The sequence below is a fragment of the Palaemon carinicauda genome, chromosome 41 (assembly GCF_036898095.1).
Source record: "Palaemon carinicauda isolate YSFRI2023 chromosome 41, ASM3689809v2, whole genome shotgun sequence".
Lineage (NCBI taxonomy): Eukaryota > Metazoa > Arthropoda > Malacostraca > Decapoda > Palaemonidae > Palaemon > Palaemon carinicauda.
In genome coordinates, this window is record NC_090765.1 from 50,406,382 (window position 1) to 50,431,702 (window position 25,321).

The window sequence follows — 25,321 nt, forward strand, 5'->3', positions numbered from 1 at the left end:
GCAAGATAATAGTCGTCGGTAAGATCGACAGAGGTGGTGACGGTCCTACGGGGAAGTAAGGTCCGTACCTGAGAGATAGTCAACATCCGGAACTTGTCGCAGAGAATGTAAGAGTTTAGCTTGACAAGTCCAGGTCCACTCTCAATGCCGCCAAGCCTTTCTTCGGAATTGTGAACAGGTGGCTTTGGAACTTCAGTGATCGATCCCGTTTGATTGCTTCTTCTTGAGTAACCCTGTGGTGTACTCTTCCAGGATGGGAGTGGATTTCTGGGAGAAGGTCACTGGTGGAGGAGGAGGACCTTGTGGCCATTTTCACCTCAAACCTTTAGAGATTATGCTATGAGCCCACAGACCGAAGGTCCAATGGTCTCGAAAGTGGTAAAGTCTACCCCCTACCAGGACCACCGCGTTGTGAGGGGGTGAATCTAGGTACTTTCCTTCTCCGAGCCCCATTTTTTCTAGGTCCGTCTCGATGGCGAGACTGTCTTCTACTCCTGTAGCTTCCTCTCTGGTGTCCACGAGAGGAGCCTGAGGGTTCGGATCTAGGGCTGTATGCAGGTAAAACATCCCAACGGGGTTGGGCTGTGTACCTGGGGAATCAGTGAGGTAGACCACCTGATGAGGGGGATTTGGATGCATAGACGTCGAATCAGAGGGAGGCTGTGATGACGAGTGGGTAACCGACTATCGATTCCTGTCTGATAGAGGCCTCAGACAGAACGTATTTCCCACAACTAACCCGATCAGACCATCAAACGTGTAGGTCGAATTGGAAGGGCAGATCTTGGAATTATCGTACCCCCCAGACTGACAACATCCTGGTCCAGACAGATCGGGCCTGCCCTTTAGGAAATAATACTGTTACCTTCGGTACCTTGTCTAACCTAACCAAGGCAATCTCTTTCAATCGAATGAATCCGTTGAACGGGAATTCTAGTACCTGGGAGTAAATTCTAGGTCCCCCAGAGGGAGGACGTCTATGCCATCCAGATTTATGGTACCATCTATATATGGAACATGTAAGGCAAATCTCTATGCGTTGTTTTTATCGAAGGAGGTTACTTCGATATGCCTGGGGCTGTAGGGGGAAACTTCTGAGTTCCTGAACGGATCCGACTCACTACCATACTTTTGAGCTCCGTCATAGCCCCTTGGTTTTCCCTAGAATGTGTTGCTTTTAGCAGTCACGGTTTATGCAGGGTAACATGAACATCAGGATCCATTAAGGGTCCTAGGTCGGTGACGTAGGTAATTGCAAAGCTGAAGGCTCAAAATTCATCCCCACCTACCTGCCCGTCCATGGGGTCGTCGTCCAACCTTAGAGAGGACACTCTGAGGAGATAGGGACCTCTAGATGGAGCATTTCTTCCCAACCTTGATAACCAAGGGCGGAGAGCCTCTCTTGCAGGCCAGAGAGATTCATCATCATCCTGACGGGAACCATGTAGGCGAACCTTCTGTAAAAGAAAGGGGACATAAGTCTGGATGTTCCTTGAACTTTGGTTAGTGATCCTATTCACAGGCTGGGATCAGCTGTATAACTCTAAAAATCAATTTTAAAGAAAAATCATTTAATGTACTATCTTTTGGGGTATAGTTCGACACTTGTATTCATGAAATGTGACACTGTTGGCGCATCCGCCACAGGTTGGCCACCCCTGACTCAGACGTTCAGAACCGGGTCTAACATTATTTACTGGCTATTAGTATTCTATTGATTCATCTGTTCACTGACCAGAGTTTCAAGGAACAGTAGATAGCCTCTCATGGCATGGTTAGTCTCGACCCGGCCCTTCATTAGAAGGGGCCAACGTTTGGTTCCCAGTACTGAGTGGAAACTTATTTCTATTTGAACACTAGATTGTATGGATATTTATTCATATTTAGGCATAGTTAGAATTGAATATGCATAAATATAGGCATAATCAATTTATTTCTATTTGAACACGATGTTGTATGAATATTTATTCATATTTAGGTATAGTTAGAATTGAATATGCACAAATATAGGCACAATCAATTTATTTCTATTTGAACACTATGTTGTATGGATATTTATTCATATTTAGGCATAGTTAGAATTGAAAATGCATAAATATAGGCATAATCAATTTATTTCTATTTGAACACGATGTTGTATGGATATTTATCCATATTTATACATAGTTAGAATTAAATATATGCATAAATATAGGCATAGTTATGTTCATATATTTTTATTTGGACTTTCAAGAATAACTAATGAATATTACCAACGCAAATTCAAAGTGTCATTAAAGTAAGTACAGTTTACTTTGTATTCATGTTAAATCCTTTCCTTTACAGCAAAACAAGAGATTGGCCACCCGTGGTCTGAGTGATCTCTGTCTGTACCGGAGCTCCGGTAACAATCCCCGGTACAAAGGTCCGTCATAGTGACAACGTGAACACCAGAGGAAAACTAATATTAACCTCAATGCTGATCGCCTGTACGATATCCGGTTAAGCCGGAGATTCGATGAAAAGGATCGTAATAACGATATTGTGATTATTTATGAAAAAGGGGTTCATACCCTGATTCTGATCGTCTGATTGATCTCTGTTTGTAACGGAGAACTAGTGACAAAGGTCCGTCATCGTGAAAACGTGATCCTCAGCGGTACGATAACATTCTCTAATACTGAATGTTTGTGTTATCTCCAGTGAAGCCGGAGATTCGATGAAAAAGGGACCGTAATAATGAAACTGTGTAGTCTTCATCGGTATCACATTGTTAACTCCGGTTCTGGCCGTCTGCTTGATCTCTGTTTGTACCGGAGATCCGGTAGCAAAGGCCCGTCACCGTGATATCGTGACCGTTCCCGGTACGATAACATTAACCTCAATGAATGATTGTGTTATCTCCCGTGAAGCCGGCCGTAACGGTGTAATTATGATCAAACATGACAAAGGTTCGTGTGTAAAAGGCTTCAGCCGGAGTCCGAGTGCCGGATTTCACCGTTGCACTCCAAATATCTGCTCCTGAACGTTAACTAGTTCTCACCCAATGAGTATCCATATAGCGGAGCATAACTCAAGGCGGAGCTAAGCATAACTCCGGAGCTAAGGGTGTCGGTATAAAACGACCCCAATTAATGACTCATACACTAACGTACCTATTAATAGTGTTAGCTATATTAACAGTAACCACATCAATAAAAACGTTTATAATATTAAACGTACTATCATCAACTCTGATACTAAGAGGAGGCTTGAATAACTCGTGATCGTATAAAAACGGAGAACGGGAAATTCACCTCTCTTACTCGAGCTAACAAAGAAAACGAGAGAAGGGATAACTCATATCTGTAGAACAGGGAACGAGCAGTCTCTGTTTTCGCTCTCAAGGTTACATAATAAAAAACTAACATCATACAATAAAACAAGAACATAATAAAATTGATTGCTTTTCTTAGTAATAACCAAGAACGAAGAATAACGACAACGTAACAAAAAAACAAGGATATAGTCTAAATCGAAGCCTCTGAGGCGAGTACAAACTAACAGACTAAATCGCTAAACTTTAATTCGCTATTCTTCGTAGGTCCAAATTGGACTTGCAAGCAAATAAATACCATAGTAAAAATTAATGATAACACTAAAAGGCCATAAAACGTAAGTGATATAACCTTGATGACAGAGTACCAGATGGGCAAAATTAACTAGAATATTTACCGAAGCGAACATAACCCAAAATGGCTGCCGATACCTCGGCACGACAATCGCTTCCAAAACTAAAAACCACCATATTGGAAACAGAACAAATGCCCGGTACTGTCAAAAGCTGCCAAAACAAACTATGGTACTTAACATTGGTAAGGGTGAAGTATCAACGTCAGTCATGTTGAATTAACGACAATCACTTCGAAAAACACTGGGCAAAACACTTATCAACTTTGCTGGCAAGTCCAAAACAGAAGGATGACCTAGTGAGCGCGAGTGGTGGGTGTCGGTAGGGTAACCCAACTGTATTCTCTAGGGCCTGTCACGGGCCTCCCCCTTTGATGAAGGGATTATCTAAATAGAAGACAGCCTGTGAATAGTGTTTTACAAACGCCCTTGTTAGATATACGACACCAACAAGGTGCTCGCGCGAGGGTTGTAACCTCTGCATTCCATGCTTTTAATTTTCTCTGGTATATTTGGAAGATTTATATCAGAAAAAGTACAAAGAAGGACTTTTTCGCCGGCCGTCACAGGTCGACCCAGAAAAGGTATTTTTACTAAAGACATACACTATAGATAAATAAGCTAATTATACTCTGGAAAAAATATCCCAGAATGTCATCTCTTACTTTTAAGGGTTCAGGTCTGCAAGAGTTCAACAAACACTAACGCAACTTTACATAATATCAAAGTAAAAGACATTTTGAACACATTTTGTTAAATTTGCATTATGTATCAAATAGTTGTAACAATTAACTACTCTAGGGATCATTTAATTTCATTTGCATGCAAATAGCTTGCAATGTTCCTTGCTGACAACCCTCTATGAAATGACCTAAAATTACAATGAATTTTGTGATAGAGACCTTTAATAGAAAAATGGTTTTTTCCTTTACTATTCAAAATTTGCAAATAAGAACCGAAAATCATAAAAGTACAGTAAAAATAAAGTTTTCTAGCTTCACTACACGACAGTTGGCCGTCAATAATTTTTGTTTGGTAATATTTTTGAGAAAACCAACAACTGGCCAAAATATTGGAGATCAAATTAATTTCTCCTAAATCAATGAAATCCTTCGATGTACAAAGTCATTCAAGATATAATTTGAACTTTCCATTTTACCAAGAACTAAATCAGTGAATTAAATTTTAATGTATTTGTCAACACATTATTTAATAAGAAAAACTATGAACACATGTTGCTTATTCTTTGACTATATCAAGATTACAGCACTTATTTCCTTACCATTCATTCTGGGGGGTTTTGCAAAATATCCAATCACTATTACTTCACATTGTCTTGGTGGATTTACCTTATAAATTCACAACGAGCATACCTGTGAAAAAAAAAAAATCATGATTAACTTGAAAATCTCTATTCTTAGCAGATATTAGACCTAGATTATTGATTGGAAAATTTGAAGGTTGATGATAATGATAAAACAATACCACAAAAAGTGTGTCCATTCTTCCACAGACATTGCCCAATTAATTATGCATAATATTGTAATCAAGTTGAATGCAGCACCTCCTATACAAAAATGACAAAATATGACATGTGAATAGGTAGCTAGGCCAAATGCAATGATCACTTATCACCAAAGTTACTCCAATTCCACCATGTTCATTTTAAATCCCCAATACTCCTCTAGATTTACTATAAAGCTCAAGACGTAAAGAAATATTGGAAAGCAAGATTATATCATTTACCAGTAAAAAAGAGATTTTGACAAAGGAAAAATCTATTTCTGGGCAAGGGACCTGTGTCGCCCAGTGAAATGCTCCTTTAGCACCATTTCTAAGGCATAGTTATTGCTGAATATACCAGAGAGAGGAAAAAAAAAAAAAAAGATGCATGGAATGCCAGGAATAAACCCATTTTGAAGCAAAGCGAAAAATCTATTTTTGGGTGAGATGGCCACGTCGTCCTGATGGAAGCTTCCTATAGACAGCTTTCTAAGGGATATTTGCCTACAGTGATACTCCTAGAGAATTGACCATTGGTCTCAAGAATTCTAACTCCTGGCTTGAGTTTCCTTAAAATTTTCATTAAGGATATCGCATAATATCAGGGGACGTATATCTTGATACAACACACTGCAATCTTCACCCCAAAGAGTTTTTGCTCTGAGGGGGGAAGAGTGGCGAAATCGAAGGGGAGCAGTTATCAAGGTTACCCTTCCTCCTCTACTATTACAGGGCCCAAAATGGTGGCTCATTCCTTGTAGCATTGAGCACGGTGCTACAGATATAGTAGTTTCGGGAGGGGATTATTACAATCCTTTTCTTTAGAAAAGGAGGGTGGGCCCATCAGGACGACATGGCCATCTCACCCAAAAACAGATTTTTCGCTTTGCTTCAAAATCGGTTTTTTGGGCTCAAGCCATGTCGTCCTGATGAAAGCTTACCAGAGAATTACTTGAAAGTACTGTATCTGTGGGTTTGTATAAGTGCCTCAACCTTGGGTCAGCTTCTATATGGTCATCCAGACCTCTGAAATATATGACGATACTGTTATACGTCATTACCACTAATCATGGAACAATGTTAGGGCTTCCTGCCCCCTGCAGGGAAATGTCTTTCTTGACGATAGAAGTGCAAGTTTTGTATTCGTGTAGGAACAAATATAAGTAACAATCAGATCTTTTTGTTCATATGAATAAATACCTTAAGTATGAATTTTACTTAGAAAAATAAGTAAAAGGACTCTGGCTAAGTTTATTTTAACTACTGTACATGTGGGGCAAAATAAGACGCAATTACATGTTTACGATTTTATTAATGTAATTTGTAAAGGAATTATACATTCAACATATTACAGACAATGTTTTCTACCTGAAAGGGAAGAGAGGATTAGAGGCCACTAACAATCAGTTGAAAAATTAAGATAATTTTACTGTAAATGTTGGATAACTATCAACACTGTGTACAAGTGTACACATGGGACTAGTGTCATTGGTATAATTCTGCACCTAAAAAGAACAGTCCTAGTGTCACCAGGGTGACACTCAATAAAAGGGTATTGCACTGGAAGGTGTCAACACCTTTTCACGGTGGCAGCCAAGCCTTGCTCGTGAAGGTGGATGAAGAAGGACAGGCAGAAGTCTATTGAGATAACTTTCGACCTTTTTGCTTTTATGAAAGCAACCCACTTTTTCCAAGACGATTCGTATTGTCTTCTGGTTGACTTTGACTTGTATTCTTCTAGGAAGTCTATACTGCCTTTCAAGATCCCAAATCTTTTCTTCACTGCCAAGGCGAGAAAATCATGATGAAGGTTTTGGGTTCTCTGTGATGAAGCAAAGACAAGTCGACTTCTGAACCAATTGGGATAGATCTGGGTTCGGTAGAGGGACCAGCCTCAGTTTCAGTTCCATCACCAGAGGGAACCAATTGCTCTTGGGCCCCATGGGGGCCACTACTGCTGCAGTTCCCTTGAAGGATCTCAGCTTGTTGAGGACCTTCAGCAGGAGATTCGTTGGAGGGAACAGGTAGATCCGGGTCCATCTGTTCCAAATGAGGGAAATGGCATCCGTCGCCTCTGCTAGAGGGTCCTCATAAGGGGCTACATATCAAGGTAGTTTCTTGTTATCGCTCGTCACGAAGAGGTCAATCTGCAGTTCTGGGACTTTTTCCAAGATGGAGAATGAGTGTGTGTCTAAGGACCATTCTGACTATCGGCTTTAGCCTGGATAGAGCGTCCGCCGTCACATTGCGTAACCCTTGTAGGTGAACACCCGATAAGTGCCATCTCCTCTTTATCGCTAAATAAAAGATGGCTACCATCACATGGTTGATGTGGGGCGATCTCGAGCCTTGTCGGTTCAGACATCTTGCTATCACTTCGCTGTCCAAGACCAGCCTGATGTGGGCTGATCTGTAAGGGGATAGTGTCTTCAGCGTCAAGAGGACTGCCATGGCCTCCAGAATATTGATGTGAAAGGTCTTGAACAGGGATGACCAGGTCCCTTGGGATTCCCTGTGATGGGAGTGACCTCCCCATCCTTCCGTCGAGGCATCCGTGTGGATGGTCACCAGTGGGGGAGGTGGTTGTAAGGGAACAGTCCTCGTTAGGCTCACGATTCGACCATGGCTTGAGAAGTGATCGTAGTAAGGTTGTTACTGGTCTTTGTAGATCTCTTCGAGTGTTTGATGCGTATCTTCCCCAGATTCCCGACGTATCTTTCAACAGTGCTCTTAGCACTGGGTCTGTTACTGCTGCAAACTGGAGAGAGCCCAGTACTCTTTCCTGTTGGCATCTTGAGATCCTGTCGGATTTCAGTAGTCTGACAGAAACCGCGATCTCTCTCCTTTTCCTTGGTGGAATGGATAGGCGGTGTGACTTCAAGTTCCAATGGATTCCCAGCCATTGTAACTCCTGAGCTGGAGAGAGGAGAGACTTCTTGAAGTTGATATTGAATCCCAGATGTTCCAGGAACTGGATCACTTTCTTGGATGCCTGCAGACAAGCAGTCTTGGATGCTGCCCACACCAGCCAGTCGTCCAGGTACACTGCTACCTGAACACCTTCTAGGCGTAGTTGTTGCACGACTGCGTCCACAAGTTTCGTGAAGATCCTTGGGGGTATGTTTAGTACGAAGGGCATGGCTCTGAAGACATACTTTGTCTTCTGTAGCTTGAATCCTAGGTAGGAGGAGAGGGGGCGGCTGACTAGAAGGTGCCAGTAAGCATCTGCCAGGTTTATTGAGTGTGTACACCCCTTTCGGTAACAGAGTCCTGATGTGTTGAAGGGTTAACATCCTGAACTTCTTGTTCTCGTTGAATTTGTTGAGTGGCGACAAGTCCAGAATGACTGAGTTTGTATGAGTCCTTCTTGGGAACACAAAACAGCCTTCCCTGGAATTTGATGGACTTTGCTTTCCTTATAACATTTTTGTTCAAGAGTTCTAAGGTAGGCTATATTCTTCCAGTAAGGGGGGTGGAGAGTTGGAAGAATTGAGGAAATGAAGGTGGAAATCTGTTCCTTTCCATACTAGTCCATTTTTTATTAGGCTGTGAGGCCAGGGATCGAAGGTCCAACGATCCCGAAAGTGATGGAGTCGCCCTCCTGCCTGTAGCATCTCATTCCTTATGCGGTCCGGAGGGTTTACCACCCTGACCGCGTCCTCCCCTGCCTCGTGAGGGATGTCTTGAGGAGCCCCATCGAGAACCTCTTCCTTTCAGGTGAAAGGTAGTAGTGTGCCTCTCAAACCCTGGGTTGAAAGCTGGTGACTGGGCAACCAGCTGTTGAGGCACCACTTAGAAGGTGGTCTGTGGCTGACCGACCACTTGGGGCATCGCGGTCATGGTGACCGTGGGATGTTGCTGAGTAGGCCGAGAAGGTAGTCTTGGCTTCTTTGTCTTCTGCTTGGGGACCAGAATCCAGGGAAGATTTCCTCTTTGAGGAGATGCCCCACTTTTGGAGAAAGTTCCTATTCTCCATGGCTGCTTTTTCAACTACCTCTTGGACCACTTCTTTTGGGAAGAGGTCCTTACCCCCAGATACTGGAAGAAATCAGGTTCCTGGGTTTGTGTTTCACCGTCGCAGCAGCAAACACAAACTCCCTACAGGCTCTTCTGGCCTTCATGAAGGCGTACAGGTCCTTTACGAGGGTGGCCACGTGCATCTTGGCCAGGACCGTGAGCATATCTGGGGTGCTATTGTAGCCTGCACACATTTCTATGCAGTTCTGGAGGGAAAGAGAAGTGGCTAGCCTCTCTTTTGTCTCTTGCTCCCTTCGCAAGAGAAAGTCCGATAGCTTTGGGAGGTTCTCGCTGAACTGCTGTCCGGCGATATCTGCATCCAGTTTTCCTACTGAGAAGGTTAGATGGACCTCCTTCCATTCCTTCTCATCCTTGGGCAGGGCCAAAGAGAGCGCTACACTCCTCTATTGTGGAGCATGATTTGCCTGCCTTGACCGCCTCGGCAACGGTCTGAAAAGCCTTCGACGTAAAGGGGAAGGCTCTCGAAGAAGGACCAAGAAAAGTAGGGCGTTTCTTGCTCAGTGCAGAAACTCGTGAGTTGGTATAAACCATTTTCTTCAGGCTACTCGTCAAGAGAACCTGTGCTTTGTCGTGGTTGAATACCATGACCTCCTTTGGTTCCGTCTCTTTTGACGCTGGTTCGTGCTTCAGCCAGATGAAGCACTCCGGGTAGGCACTGAAGTTTGGCCAGAACTGAATGTCGTCCAAGGGGATGGCTCCCAACTTCTCCGAGATGGTCTCGCGCAGGACAGCAGGTCTTGTACTCTGGGTTGCTTGTAAGACCCTCGGGAGGCGGCGGTCCGAGTAGCTTCACGAAGCTTTTTCGTTATCTTCGCTTCCCTTTCTACGCTTTCCTTGCGTAGATTCTCTATTAGGGCGGTAATGTGGGCCAAAACTGCTTGATCATTGCGTCCAATGGAGGGGTAGGAGCCAAAGACGTAGACGGTATTGGCTCTGCTGCCGGCACAGGCAGAAGGGGCTCCTCCACTTCTGACGAATCGTTGTCTTCATCTCCTCTGGGTGGAAGAGTAGACTCTTCCACAGGATCGTCCTGAAGGAGATTCTTCTCCGTGTCCATGGACACTTCAGACATCCTTTCTTCCTGGTGCATGTCCATGCCTTGCATTGCTTCGCTGACTTCAGCCTCAACTGCAATTTGGACGCAGGGAAGCCCAGGGCACGACCGCATCAGTTGTAGCTTTCGGGAACAGCAAGCTATGCATCCTGTCATTGGGAAGGTATGGTCCCTGAGTTCTTTTGGAACTCTCGTACCCATTTACGAAGCTTCTCGCGTGCTGCGTCACTCGACTCCGCTGACTTAGAGTCGCCGAAACCCTCGCCAACCAAGGCCGAGCAGACGTTGCAGTTCTTCGGGTCCGAATACCACAAGGTTTCGGTAGTAATAACGCAGGCGGCATGAGACCTGCACATAGTGTGACCAAAAAAGTTCCTACTCTTGTGGTTACAGTACATCACCTCACTTCACTTTCTGCTCCTCCTGTAAAGAAAGGAAATTGAAATGAGTATGCGGTAATTTATCACACTTGCTAAAAAAAGTGTCATGCATTAAATGATTTTTTTGGTATCTTAACCATTATAGCTTCGGATAGTAAGCTAGAAAGGAAATAGGAAAGACACATACTTGTGTCTCCTGTCCAGCAGATTGCTGTGACCTCCCCTAATATTAATATTAGAATTTCCTTATTAAAGGAAAATAAAAGGAGAAGGGTTCTAACTTCTAGAGTTAAAATTTAGTGTATACTAGCACTGACCCTTTAATAAAGTATTTAATATTGTGGGGTAAATATAATCTGATGACTTTCATCAGTGTATTGAAGGAATACTTCACTTCAACATAAGATTGGTCTCAACAATAGACTGTGAAAGGATACACAAGGTATGTTGGAAAACATAAACTACTGTATAATATATACTATAGTTTTCTGTCTGCAGTATGTACTATACTGCAGAAAAACTGGCTTCTGTATAAACATATACTGCAGTTCAGCCGGCATGTTACCGGATAGGCTAGTAACTGGTGGCACCGGTCTAGCCGGCATACTGCTGGCTAGGTTAGTAACTGACGGCACTAGCCGACAGAGAGAGAAAGCATGGAGAGAAGGGCTACCTTATCAATGTAGTTTAGTACAATAAATAAGGGTGTAGGTATTATTCCTACTGTCTTCATCCGGAACGAGGGTTCAAATAGAAGAGGGGAATGAATTATTCTAGCTTCCATCCAGCCACAAGATCTGCTGCCGGCTACTGCTGGTTTCAGGGATGTGGATGGCAGTCCAAGGGAGGACTGAAGAACACTCACAAAGGGTCTCCCACCGGCAGCCGTCATGGCCGGCACCACCTTTCCCGGAGCCTTGCGTCTGTAGGAGAAGGTCAGAGCGGCTATTAAGCCGCCTACGTAGGAGCCCGGCTGGCGCCATATTCTACCCGGCAGGCGGGGAGACTGTAGGACTCCGGCCAAAAATCATGCGATGACTAGGCTATCACTAAAGGACAGAGGGAGGCAGGGAAAGGGTCTTGTATGTTGTGTCGGGAGAAGGCGGCAGGATTGCCGGCCACTTCCAGACACAATCAGAAACCTTGTTTCAATATCGGTGCCGTCCTGGGCCGCAGAAGAATCTCGATCCTTCAGCCCATGGCCTTGCCAAAACAAGACTTGACTTCTAGACCGCAAGGGAGAAGGTGACGGCATTGTACTACCACTTCGGATGCGGACTAGGGAAGCTAGGCCTCCTATGTTTACAACTGTAAGCCAGCAGGGGAGTGACTTCTCACTCAGCATAAAGACTGGATACTCTGAGTTACTGTCGTAAACCAAGCTGGGATACTCACCGGTAAGGGGGAAGACAGAAAAACACTAGCCTAGTCAAGCCGGAGTGTACTACTCTATGGCAAGACCAAGATAGGGTTGTCGCCTAATGGCGGCACTCAGAGGGAAGGAAGGGTTCACCCTTAAATCTCCGAAAGAGACGAGTATTGAATTAAATAATTATTTCTAGAAGATGTACTATCTCCTGTTGAATTGATAAAACGATACGCGAGGGTAAACGGGGATAATGTATGAAAGTATACTAAAGCGCGTAAGCTAGGTTAGCCTAGCGCAGGGCAAGATTTCAGGTACCTATATCACCGTGACGTAACGTATACGATCGACACATTTAAGAAAGAGGAAAATTACGTGCATGATCTTATCTTCACTAGCATAATTATGCCTAAATAGCTATAATTCATTAAAGCTAAATACCTGGAATGTTGTTCTGCTGACTAAATAAAGCATGCGTGACAAACTACAGCGTCCAAATTGGCGCCTCCGGTGAAAGGCTATGCTCCGATAAACATTAAATTTATGCTAATTTTACTGTGAGAAGGGAGCTAAAAATTATACACAGTAAAGATTAAATACTCAACTTTCCAGAGGCAGAAGATGCTGGAGAATGCATGTTAAATCCTCAAAAAAAGCGATCTAGAACACTGAAATAGGAATGAGCCACCATTTTGGGCCCTGTAATAGTAGGGGAGGAAGGATAACCTTGATAACGGCTACCCATCGATTTCGCCACTCTTCCCCCTTAGAGCGAAAACTCTATTCGGGGTGAAGATTGCCATGTGTAATATCAAGATATACGTCCCCTGATATTATGGGATATCCTTAAGGAAAATTTTAAGGATACTCGCGCCAGGAGTTAGAATTCTGGAGACCTATGGTCAATTCTCTGGGAGTATCACTGTAGGCAAATATCCCTTAGAAGGCTGTCTATAGGAAGATTCCATCAGGACGACATAGCTCAAGCCCAAAAATACCAATGTATTTCAATGACAAAAGATCCCTCCATGACATAGCCCGCAAGGATACTAAGCTGTAACAGCCACCTTATGTCAAAATATTCTGGTCATGAACTCCTACAACCCTTGCTTTATTTCCTTTGACGCTTTGTAATTATCCTATAACAAAGTCTTTCACAACATCCACAATCAAAATACTCTTTAAATGTTGATTAAGTGACCCAAATGTAGAATATGTAAAAGTTTGATTTTTCATTTTTGCCGAACATCCCTGTATAGGGTCATCTGCCTAGGTCCAAATAGCAGCCAATATCCAATAAACATATAAATGCAAATTAGGCAATTTATATAAATCTACTATGAATGTGGAGATGAAGCAAAATTATATTTACAAGTAGTCTCATTTGTAATTTTTAATTTCCTGAATAAATGAGCACAGTATATGAACTACATATTTTTCAATGCTACATATTATCTCATTATAACTCCAAACAGCGAGAAATGGCCAATAGGGGAGGACACCTGGTTTTAAATGGATTCCACCACTGTGCCATGTCTCCACAGATCACCAGCTCACACTCCTATAGCTACCCCTTACTCACTCTCATTCTCCCTATTTGATTTATCACCAATTTTGTGTTTATTCCTTCTAACACTAGCTCATTCATCATCATCTCATCCCTTGCCTATTGACGCAAATGGCCTTGGTTAGTTTTTGCCAGTCGTCTCTATACTGAGCTTTTAAATCTACATTTTTCCATTCCTACACTTCAGCCTTGTAGGTCTGGTTCTTTCAACTCTCCTAGTGCCTAGTGAAGCCCAATTGAATGGTTGAACTAAACTCGCTTGGGGAGTGCAAAGAGGATGATCAATCCATCTCCATCTACCCCTCGCCAAGATCTCGTCCACACACGGCACTTGAATAAACAGTTTAATTTCTATATATATTTCATAAATTAACATTGTTTTTAGAACTAATTTCATACTAATTTAATATCATTTACAATTATGCTTTTCATTCATATCCTCATTCGCCTTTCTTATTCCTTACTCCCTTTTACTTCAATATTTTTCACTATACATACAGAAGTTTCTTATTCTAAACCACATTTTTATTAACATCACCTAACCTGAACTTCTGTCGATATATGACGTCGCCTGGTTGCATTAACCATCTCCCTCATTAACCTTACCCTTCGTTCACTCAATTCCAACCATCCAGCCACATGGTTCACTTTTTTCAATTAATTATAGACTGTGTTCTTTTTTATCGCTTCAGGCCACTCTAGACTTTTGCCTCTTTCACCTAGACATCATTCACTTGAGCTGTTACTCACTACCTTTGGGCCTCCATGTCCACAGCACAGCAACCCATCCACTACCCCCCTACAAACCATCACATACTACGCTCACTTTCGGAAGGCAAACCTTCCCTTCCCTCAATTCATTACACATTTCCTTTACACTGGTTCTCTGACCTTACACTTCTTATTGCTATAAAATCTCATTCTCATAGCCATTAAAACTGAGTTCTCTTCTATCTATAGTTCCTTATACGTTTTTGATTCATCATGTGTGTAACGGTAACATCTGGCGCAAAAGCATGGGGGAGGGGTCGCTCATATATCATGTTAAGGATGAGGGGTAACCTTTATACAGAAAACAAGTCTTGAATTTTACCTCTGGTAGTGTTGACCTCAAGTTAGAATAATTTCGGATACAAATTCGGAAATACACCAATTTATATAAAAACAGAGAAAGATGTTAAAGAAATGGAGCAGGGTTGAAGTGGGGGAATCCCTTTAATACCAGGTGAACCCCTATCCGTAATTTCTCGCTGCGTTGAGTACAGTATATGTAATCATTTAAACCATTTAAAATATACTAGTTAAGAGAATTCTAACTAAATTTATAATTCTTTACAATGATTTTGGTCATCATTGAGCAGCTACAGTTACAATATATGATTTTTAAGTTTAGTGAAAATCCAATAATTTCTGAAAAAATTGTCCCATTTTATATTGCAAATAAATGCTTCTACCATGAAAAAATACACAAAAATATCCCCATAAATGAGCCTATAAGTATGACTTTTTACAGCAAACTGAGAAAAGATCATAAAATATCAGATCCCTAAAATTCACCAATTTCTGATTTACCTTATTGCTTGTTGTGGAGGAGTCCAGTTGTGAGAATTCCAGTTGAGGGGCAGGGTACTGCCGTGAAGTCCATTTACGGGGGTTCTAGAACCGTTAGAATACTTCGTTTTGCAGCTTGCTCCAAACGGGAGGCCATCGCAGCACTTCTGCAAAAGTTATACTGCTATATAAATAGTTTCCTTAACTGTTTACTTTGCCTCACAGTGTGTGATTATTCCATATGTAAGGTGCCTTAAATAGCTTCTATATATATATATAAATATATATATATATATATATATATAATATATATATATATATATATATATATATATATATATTTATATATATATATATATACATATATATAAATATATATATATATATATAAATATATATATATATATATATATATATATACAGTATATATATATTTTTTATAAATAAGACCTATAACCATTTATTACGAATATATTATCAAGTTGGACAAGCTATTGAACACCAATAATCAAAGAATGAATTAAAAATTCAAAAATTTACCTCGACATGAATGTTTTTCTTTGGATGTTGAAGAGGGACTAGTGACAGATCGGCAAGAAGTCGTCGTTTACAAATTTAAATCATTTCGATACATCCACGCATTTTATAACAATAATGATGATAGTAATGATATTAATAACTATTATTATCATTATTATTATTATTAATAGTCAAGCTCCAACCCCAATCGCAAAACACTGATATTTTAATGAAATTTAAATAATTCAAATATTTTACAAACAGTTAAAAGTTAATTTTATTACTTTTAATTTAATAAATACCCTTATAAATTTCTGCATATCAATCCACTACCAATTCATTCTATTCACCTCGTAAATTTAAATTCAATGTCAAAATTGTATCGACTTAGCGAAATTCTTAAAAGTACGAAAAAAGATTTTTCTTTATAAAAAAAATGGTGATGGAAGTTAGGTCATTGTGGTTAGCCATGATGAAGGAAGCTGAGAGAGAAGGCTTAACCATTAATTCTCAACCATCACTTGAAATCAGACAAGAACTAGAGGGGCACTCGGTAGAGCGCAGACCTCCGCCGCGGCAGGTTATTTTTCAACCTTGACCTTAACATGTATTAATTGCCGTGAATTTTCTTACACTCAAACACAGTATGAACCAAGTTTGAAGTCTGTGACAACGATGTCCAAACTTATGGCTGATTACATGAATTGGACATTTTGCTTGACCCTGTCCTTTACCTTCCAAATGTTAATCATTTCCACCTTTTTACATAAGTTACTCCCTGCACGTTTCATTACTCTACAATTATAAATGTGACCTGGAAACTGTTCACACACACACAAAAAGGGACGAAAACATTACCACCTTCCAATTTCGTTGCAGGAGGTAATAATTGGAAAATTTTCAAGTACTCTGGAGTTAAAGGTAAAAGCTTACTGGTTTAAATATACTATCTGAAAGAATAAAAGGGCTATAGCATGCGGAGGAGCTTATGGTCAAAATTAAAACATATTTAGCTTCTTTCTTTATGGTATTAACTTGACTGAATCTTTGAGTTGACTTCAAGTTGTATTTCGTGGATGTATTGAAATGACTTAAATGGTAACAACCTTTTTGGCTTTGAAGCAATGCCTTGTCTGAAAATAAATAAATAAAATAAATGTACATTAAATACCCTTTTAAAGAAATGTTTTATATAGTTTAGAGAAGTGTTTAGTTCCATGAATTTCACTGAATTTATTTTCTCAAGTAACTATATAACTAAAGCTCTAATTAGTATATCTGCAGAGAAAATTCAAGTCTTTTACTGTCTCAATTTCAAAGTTTGAAATTTATAGTTTTAAGTTACTAAATCATTAAAATATCTAAAGGTCTTTCAGTTAATGTTCAATACAGCTGATAAAAGTGAGTTAACCAGAAATGATTAAAGAATAAGTGGATAACATTGTTCCAAATCTGTATGCGATTTATATACTGTATTACAATATCCTACATATCCTATGTTGTATAATGCCTTGAAGAATACATGTGTGAAACCTTAACTGATAACTTTGCGTACGCCACCTAGCGGCTAATAAAGTAGTTGATTTCCTGTCCTCTAAGTTTCGTGTTTGTCTTCAGTTCCTGGCTCCCCTAAAATGTAATATGGTGGCAGCGAGCGAGTGATTTACACGCCAAACGAACTATCAATGTGTGAATAAGATCCCAGCCATCTTTCTCAACGACTTAGAGGCCCTGCCATCATGCCTAGCCACTGTGGCAGACCATCAACCACCCCAGATCCTGGACCACGCGAGTTTTATGGATGCCGCCATCTTAAAAAACCTGAACACTTGGCTTCAGTGACCTTTCTATACTTGTGTTTACCTGTGAACTGTGACATTCTTAGTCCCGGAAGATGGGGGATGATGACCCAGGTGCGGTAGGGGGCAACCCAACATATGTATTCACAAAGGACTTGATGGGCATAAAGCCACCCAGCTTTGATTGGCAAGGTTCCAACTTGCCACATTCATTCAAAACTTTCAGAAGATATTGCAAACTGATCCTTGCCACTCCCACCTACACTTGCAAACAGGGGCCAGAGATAGTAAACTACATACTCCTCTGGATGGGGCCTCATTCGGTAGAGATTTTTGACAACTGGACTCACCTCGCGGATGAGCAAGGTTCCAGTCCGACCGATGTGTTGGAAGCGTTTGTTAACTACTTCGAGCCCAAGTCAAACTTCAGGTTCGCCCGTTTCCAGCTGCGCGAACTCATACAACGGCAGGAGCTGATTGACAGCTATATCAACCGTCTCAAGGTGCAGGCTCAACGATGCAATTTTGAAGGAAACAACCTTGAAGATAACCTCATCGACCGGGTTATCAAAGGTACAGCACATGTCGCAGTAAGAAAAAACCTCTTGAACCAAGATCAGAAACAACTCCCGCTTGACAAAGCAATCGATCTTGCGAGAACTTTTGAGGCAACGCAGGCCCAGCTACAACAATTGGGGCACGTCAACAAATCCATCGACTCCCTTCAGAAGGCGAAGTTGAGACACAAGAGCCGTCCGAAAGCAAAAAACCTTTTTTCTGTGGCGGAAAACCGCATGACCGCAAGGACTGTCCCGCCGTAGACGTTATGTGTAAACTGTGTTCGAAAACGGGTCACTGGGCAAAGGCTCGTCAAAACACTAAGCGAGCCAGTTCTAAGTCTAGTGTAAGCTCCAAACCTCAGACCAGCCGATTGCAGTCAAGCGCAAATGCGAACCAATCACAGCCAAAGCCGCAACAGCGATTCGACCGCCACATTAGCGCCGTGAATTTGAAAGCATGTCTTTCAACGCAGTGAACAACGATGCCAACAGATCGGAAGCTTACGCATCGCTAAAAATAGAGCCGTACCCTGATCGCACGACAAACTTGCGCGGGAAGGTCGACACCGGTGCGCTGAGTAACATCCTTCCACTCAGGACATTCCGTAACATATTCCCTCGCTATGTCAACTCGGATGGCATCCCGACATCTACAACTCCGTCCAAGACGACGCTCACCGCCTACAACGGAACTGTCATCCGCCAGCACGGTACCCTCGTACTGCCGTGCAAATTTGCCGAAAATAAATGGGTGAACTGTGAGTTCTATGTGGCCGAGACCGATGGTCCTGTTATTTTTGGTCTACCCATGTGCACGAAACTCTGTCTAGTCACGCTTAACTGTGCCGTTACTCAATCCGACAGCAGTGTGCGTTGTACCTAATTAGAAGACATGAAAAGTCACTTCACTGACCGGTTCGAGGGTATCGGTAAGTTCAGTTCAGAGCAGAAACTAACTCTGACGAATGACGCAAACCCAGTAAGACACCCGCCGAGACGAGCGTCCATTCAACTACGCGAACAGATCAAAAGTGAACTCAATCGTATGGTGGGTCTTGAAGTAACCGATTGGGTGTCCAGTATTACTTATGTGACAAAACCCGATGGATCTCTCAGAATATGCTTGGATCCAAAAGACCTCAACAGTGCTCTAAAGAGAGGTCAACACCACACGCTGACTGTGGAAGAACTAACACATGTTTTTGCTGGTGCAACAGTTTTCAGCAAGCTGGATGCAAAGCATGGCTACTGGTGCATCCCACTTGACCATGACAGCCAGCTGCTGACCACATTCAACAGCCCATTCGGGAGGTACTGCTTCCGAAGGCTCCCTTTTGGACTCAACGTAAGTCAGGATCTGTTTCAGAGAGCGATGGTAGAGATCTTGCAAGGGCTACCCGGCGTTGTGTCAATTGCGGACAATATTATTGTATACTCATCCACACCAGCAGAGCATTCCGAGAGACTATCCACACTTTTCAATGGAGCTAGAGAGAGAGGACTCGTGTTCAACCCCAAGAAATGCGTGATATCCGTGTCAGAGGTACAATTCTTTGGCAATATCTATTCCAAAAGTGGAGTCCGACCTGACCCAGTCAAGGTCCAAGCCATCACTCAGCTCAAAGCACCGACTTTCATCAGTGAACTACAATCGTTTCTCGGAATGGCGAACCATCTGGCACCGTTCGTACCCAACTTAAGTGACCACACCGCCCCGCTGCGCAAGTTAATTCAAAAGGACATTGATTTCCATTGGCATCCTGAACACGACGAAGCCTTCATGTCCGTAAAACAGCTTATCTGCCAAGCAGGATCTCTCACTTGCTTTGACCCGTCAAAGCCGTCTGCAATCCAAGTAGACGCGAGTCAAGAAGCCCTTGGTGCGGCACTACTTCAAGATGGCTGACCTATTGCTTTTGCATCGAAAAGTCTTACTGACACCAAAATGCGCTACGCCAACACTGAACGTGAACTTTTGGCATGCGTCTTCGGTGCCGAACGTTTCCATACATACATTTACGGCAAACCACTTGTCATCAAGTCTGATCACAAACCACTCGAAATGATCAGTAAGAAGAACTTAACTGCCGCCCCAGCACGGCTGCAATGGATGATCGTGCGTCTTCAGCGCTACAATTACGATATAAAGTACAAACCCGGGAGGGAGATGACTTTGCCCGACAGCTCATCGCGACTCCCAAAACACGGCGCCGACAAGTCGATAGACTTGAATATCAAAGTATGCTATGTACAGTTCAGCAACAACAAGCTAGCGGAACTCAGAGGCGCAACAGCTAGTGACGATGAACTCGTACTACTGCAGAAGTATATCAGCGGATTTCCCAAGAAACAGAGAGACTTGCCTGCCGAGATCCATAAATATTGGCCATATCGCGACGAACTCAGTATCGAAAACGGTCTTACAATCAAGGGTGAACAGCTCATGGTCCCGGAAAGTCTGCGTACACAGTACCTCGAAACTATTCATGAAGGTCACCAAGGCATCACGCGATGTCAGGCCCGTGCGTGGATGTGTTTATTCTGGCCAGGTATTAACCGCGATATCGAACTCGTCAATCAGTGCCAACAATGCCAGACATTCCAAGCCTCACAACCCAAGGAGCCCATGGAAGCCATCACTCCAAACCTCCCGAACCAACCGTGGCACACCCTCGGCATGGACTTGTTTACCGTAAATGACCGGAACTATGTGATTATCGCCAACTACTACTCCAAGTTTCCCGTCATTCACCAACTAAGTGTTGACTCAACAAGCAGAACAGTTGCTCAGCTGACTAGCAGCACATTCTCGTTATTCGGTATACCCAGTAAGATCATCACCGATAATGGCCCGCAGTTTATCGGACAACCCTTCCAAGATTTGCTAAAATCGTACAACATTACGCATATAAGCAGCTCCCTGTTACATCCGAAATCCCATGGATTTATCGAGGGTGCTATCCGTAGCGTGAAGGCACTTATCCATAAATCTGCAGAGGAAACAGATAGGGCAATGTTAGCCTACCGTACGACACCCCTCGGTCCTCAGCTCCCGTCACCCGCGGAAATTCTCTTCCGACGGAAGCTACAAACAACCCTGCCCGCATGCAACCGCACACCTAGCGATAACAAGTTTAACAAATATCAAGCAAGTCGGCAGGAAGCAAGCCAAGAACGATACAATGAACACAGCATGGAGTTGCCTGAACTCCTACCGAACCAACCTATATTCTACCAGGACGCCGCTCACAAAAGGTGGACTCCCAGTACCGTCATTGGATATGGCCCAGAGCCAAGATCTTACACCATCACTTGCGACAACACCGGCCGAGCTCTACGTCGAAATCGTGTGCTCTTGTGTCCGCGTCATGTCACATTCTCTGATTCCCCGAGTAGCCCAGCTTGGCTCGGAAACACCACTGAGGATGACGCATGGCCAACGGAACCGCAAACTCTTCCCGAGACAACAGCAGCTCAGACCATCCCCGCTGGAAATGTCACCACACCGTCTAAGGTTTCGCCAGCTCGAACTCGAGGCCGAACATCAGCAACCAACCCGCCACTAACAGACTGATGAAACCTACCCAACAACTGATCACACAAATATAAATGTGTAGGCACTGAGCTATTTATACTGATGGCAGAATAAACCACCATTGATAGTCAGCTGGCATGGACAGTCTACCCCATCCAGCCAGTAAATACTATTTTTTTTTTTTTTACTATATAAGAATTGTGTACTGATTGAACTTTTGACAATGTCTTACCCATAAATCATGATTATTTATGTCTGTCAAATGAATATAAAAAGTATTAACTAAGGTACACAAATACTTACTGATATCTTGAACTGAAATCCCTGTAAACCACATTCAATAATTTGTATTATCCACACAAATCTCCAGAGAATTTTGCATTTGGTTATTATGTGCTTTACATGATACTCTCCCAGAGATTTTGCATTTTATGGTATTGACCAAGTTTTAATACTTTTGTTCCTTTCCAAGGAAGGGGAATGTTGTAGAATACACGTGTGAAATCCTAACTGATAACTTTGTGTACGCCACCTAGCGGCTAATAAAGTAGATGATTTCCTGTCCTTAAGTTTCGTGTTTGTCTTCGGTTCCTGGTTCCCCTAAAATGTAATAAGACTAATTTCTATTTGAAATCATTTAATGAAATTTATCCCAAACTGAATGTAACGTATGTAGGCAATGTTGAATGTGAAGTTTCACGAAAAGTTCGAACTTTGATTAGACCTAAACCACTCACGCTAAGACGGATGGAAAAAAAAAAACTGGCCAATTGCTAGTTTCCAATTGGCCATTTAAAAATTTTCAATATTTTCCAACGAAAAAAAATCAAATTTTGAGTTCGAATTGTAAAAGATGACATATTGGCAATAAAAAAGCCTTAATTACTGTACTATCAATCTGATAAATTATAGTTTGAGCCTTTTTGGAACTCTTACTAAAAAATTTACCAAGATTTTATAGCTGAGGGCTATGTTGAATTTGTGTTTAGTAACTGATAAATTAAATAAAAGTCTACTCTAATGATTTACGATACATGCAACACCAAGTTCCCTGGCTATTGATGATCACAGCCAATTCTCTCTCTCTCTGGACCGAAGTTGATCTCATGCGTTTTCCAGAGCAGAGCAGAGCAGAGAGAGAGAGAGAGAGAGAGAGAGAGAGAGAGGGGGGGGGTGGAAGTGGCTAACGCTAGCTGTTAAACTAGGCTTTGAACACCAGGGAGGAACAATGCTACCGAGGAATGAAATAAAGTAATCTATTCAAACAAATTTCTAATATTACTGATAGGACACCACCAAAGTTATTTCAAGTTAATATCTATGCATATTTGTAAGGGATTGCCTATTCATACGTTGCGCATGGAAAGGTATTGCAACCAATTGTGTATCAAAAGAAAATATGATTGTACTTATTACGCGTGCGTGTGTTGTTCTCCACTGGCCTCATTTATTTAAAACTAAGGAATAAATTTCCAATAGTCTACCAACACCTAAAATTTTCATGGCTACGGCTTAAATTTTCGCAAGGTGAAAATCGAAAAGCGATTATACCAACTGGGTTTCATTGAGGAAAACATATATTTTCTGTTCGAAATCTCACCCTGTAATACAATATTACCATAAACTGACCCTTTGGGTATTATTACAGTTTCATCCATTATGGAAAATCTATTATAATAATATATTTCCCGAGTAAAGCAAGTCTTTTGTAGTATTTCTGTAAAATATTATCTGTCGCAAATGCCTAGTTCTTTATATATCGACGATCAAACTCACGCTACTCATGTCTTCCTCCCAGATTTTTTCTAAGTGTTGTTATTGTTGACTGTGTCTTGTATTTGCTTAAATAAGCCCTGCAACCACTATAATCCGCTAACAAACTAGTCCACTATAAAGTCTTACACGTTTGGCCAATCACAGCGCCTATCCACTATGACGTCATACATGTTTGGCCAATCACAGCGCGACAATACATCATCTTTCCTATGCATTTCATTTCGTTCTTAGAAATGGAGGCCATAGCAAGCACGTCATCTCATGTTGCACAAGAAGTTGAAATTCCATCTTCTTGTCCTGACTGTTTCCTAACTTACAATGAATTATTTGTAAATTATTCGGGGAATAATGAAAACCTAGTGGATTTGTGCCAGAGACAATTTAATTTTACAAAATAAAAATTGTCTTGCATGTCAAGGAACCTTCGCAACGGCTTCACGTTTTCCTCAAAGCAGCAGCACATCTTGATGAACCAACAGGTTAAGGTCGTAAGCTTCATTAATTTATAGAGTATATTATAATGGTGATAGTATAACAATGTATACAGCAGTACCATCACTTTGGATTTGGTTTGATGGATGTGTTAGGTAGTGGCTGTAAGGGGGGGGGGGGGGGGGGGGGGCTCGCAGGGGCTAGGCCTAGGTAGGGGTACAGGGCCCTAGGTTAGGTGGTTGTAGTAGGTTCGGTTGTGTCCCAAAATTCACTGTGGCCTTCAGGGGGGGTCGCAGGGGGGACTCTCCTCCCCCCTGGTAGGCCTAGGTAGGGATACAGGGCCCCTAGGCTAGGTTAGGTGGGTTTATTAGGTTCAGTAGTGCCCTGAAAATCACTGTGTCCTAAATAAAAACAAAAAGAAATGTCGGCTTTTGAGTAATGCCAATTTTTTTGCCGAAGACCGCAAGCACTGCTACAATATCTTCCCAATATCAATTACGATTAAAAGCCTCTAACGTGTTCCTAGTTCAAAAAAAAGAAAAAAAAACTAAAATCATTTGTTAAATAACAATAGAAGAGGCCATTGTAAGACAACCTTCACGTGCTTGAAAAGATTTTCACAACGTATGACAAATTCCTATCCAAGTTCGATAGGCCTATCTATAAGAAAATTGCTGGCTATTCGAAACTCTAGCGTATAAATGAATTAAAAATCCGCGAGAACGTTAGAAAATCAACCTGAAAATTGTGTTCTTACCAATTGCCTTCAATTTTGGTAACAGACGCACTAGGGAAAAGACACGTCCTTCGTTCTCCATGTCTAAGGCTGCAATGAAGATTTTTTAGCAGGGTTGCTAGATTATTTTGACTGGATTATCGTACATGAGCCTTAAAATTGTCGTATTTTAACCAAAACTATCGTACACAGTTTCAATACAATTATTAAGGAGTTACATGATTGACTTATTTTAAAATATTTTAGTATAATTGTTTAATTAAACACACACATTTATATACCTAAGGTATGTATCGTACATCGTACTGGACCTAAAATAATCGTACTTGTACGATAATTATCGTACGAATGGCACCCCTGTTTTTTAGCTGCAAAAAGACTTCCCTAGACAAGCCGTAAAATTTCCCTAAATCCAAACAATTTCTCCCTATTTCTGAAATATATATTAAAAATATATATGATTGTGTCATACACAAGGATAACATGTAAACACATAAACCACTCACAGTAATTGAATATGATTGAAGACTTAAATTTTACATTTTTAACATAACAATGAAAAAATCCAAAATATTCAACTCATTATCCATAGGCATCATCAATTGGCGGCCATTCCATTTTATGTTTTTTTTTATATTTGCTTATACAGCAAATTATTTAGGCATAATCTAACTAATATCAAATCTTCCCAATAATTAACAGTTACTGTAGATGTTAAAACTATCCACAGTTCCCCAAAAATGCAGAGTCCCCAAGCTTGTCCCCCAAAACCAATAGGTTTTTCTCCGATTTGGGGCAAATTCCCTAGATCTGGCCTGGGCAACAAGGCAATGATGTGATACAGCCAATCAGAGACC

The 25,321-nt window shown here is 41.7% G+C and overlaps 1 long non-coding RNA gene across 1 annotated transcript in view; it reads right to left on the reverse strand.

The window, feature by feature from the left end:
* Positions 1-24,551, reverse strand: part of LOC137632629 (uncharacterized) — a 29,949-nt gene extending 5,398 nt beyond the window's left edge. Inside the window, exons 1-4 of the long non-coding RNA XR_011042066.1 lie at positions 24,486-24,551; positions 15,648-16,759; positions 15,129-15,274; positions 4,931-5,021 (exon numbers count right to left, since the gene is read on the reverse strand). This is a non-coding gene — a long non-coding RNA (uncharacterized lncRNA). The remainder of the gene's footprint in view (positions 1-4,930; positions 5,022-15,128; positions 15,275-15,647; positions 16,760-24,485) is intronic.
* Positions 24,552-25,321: the final 770 nt, after the last annotated feature.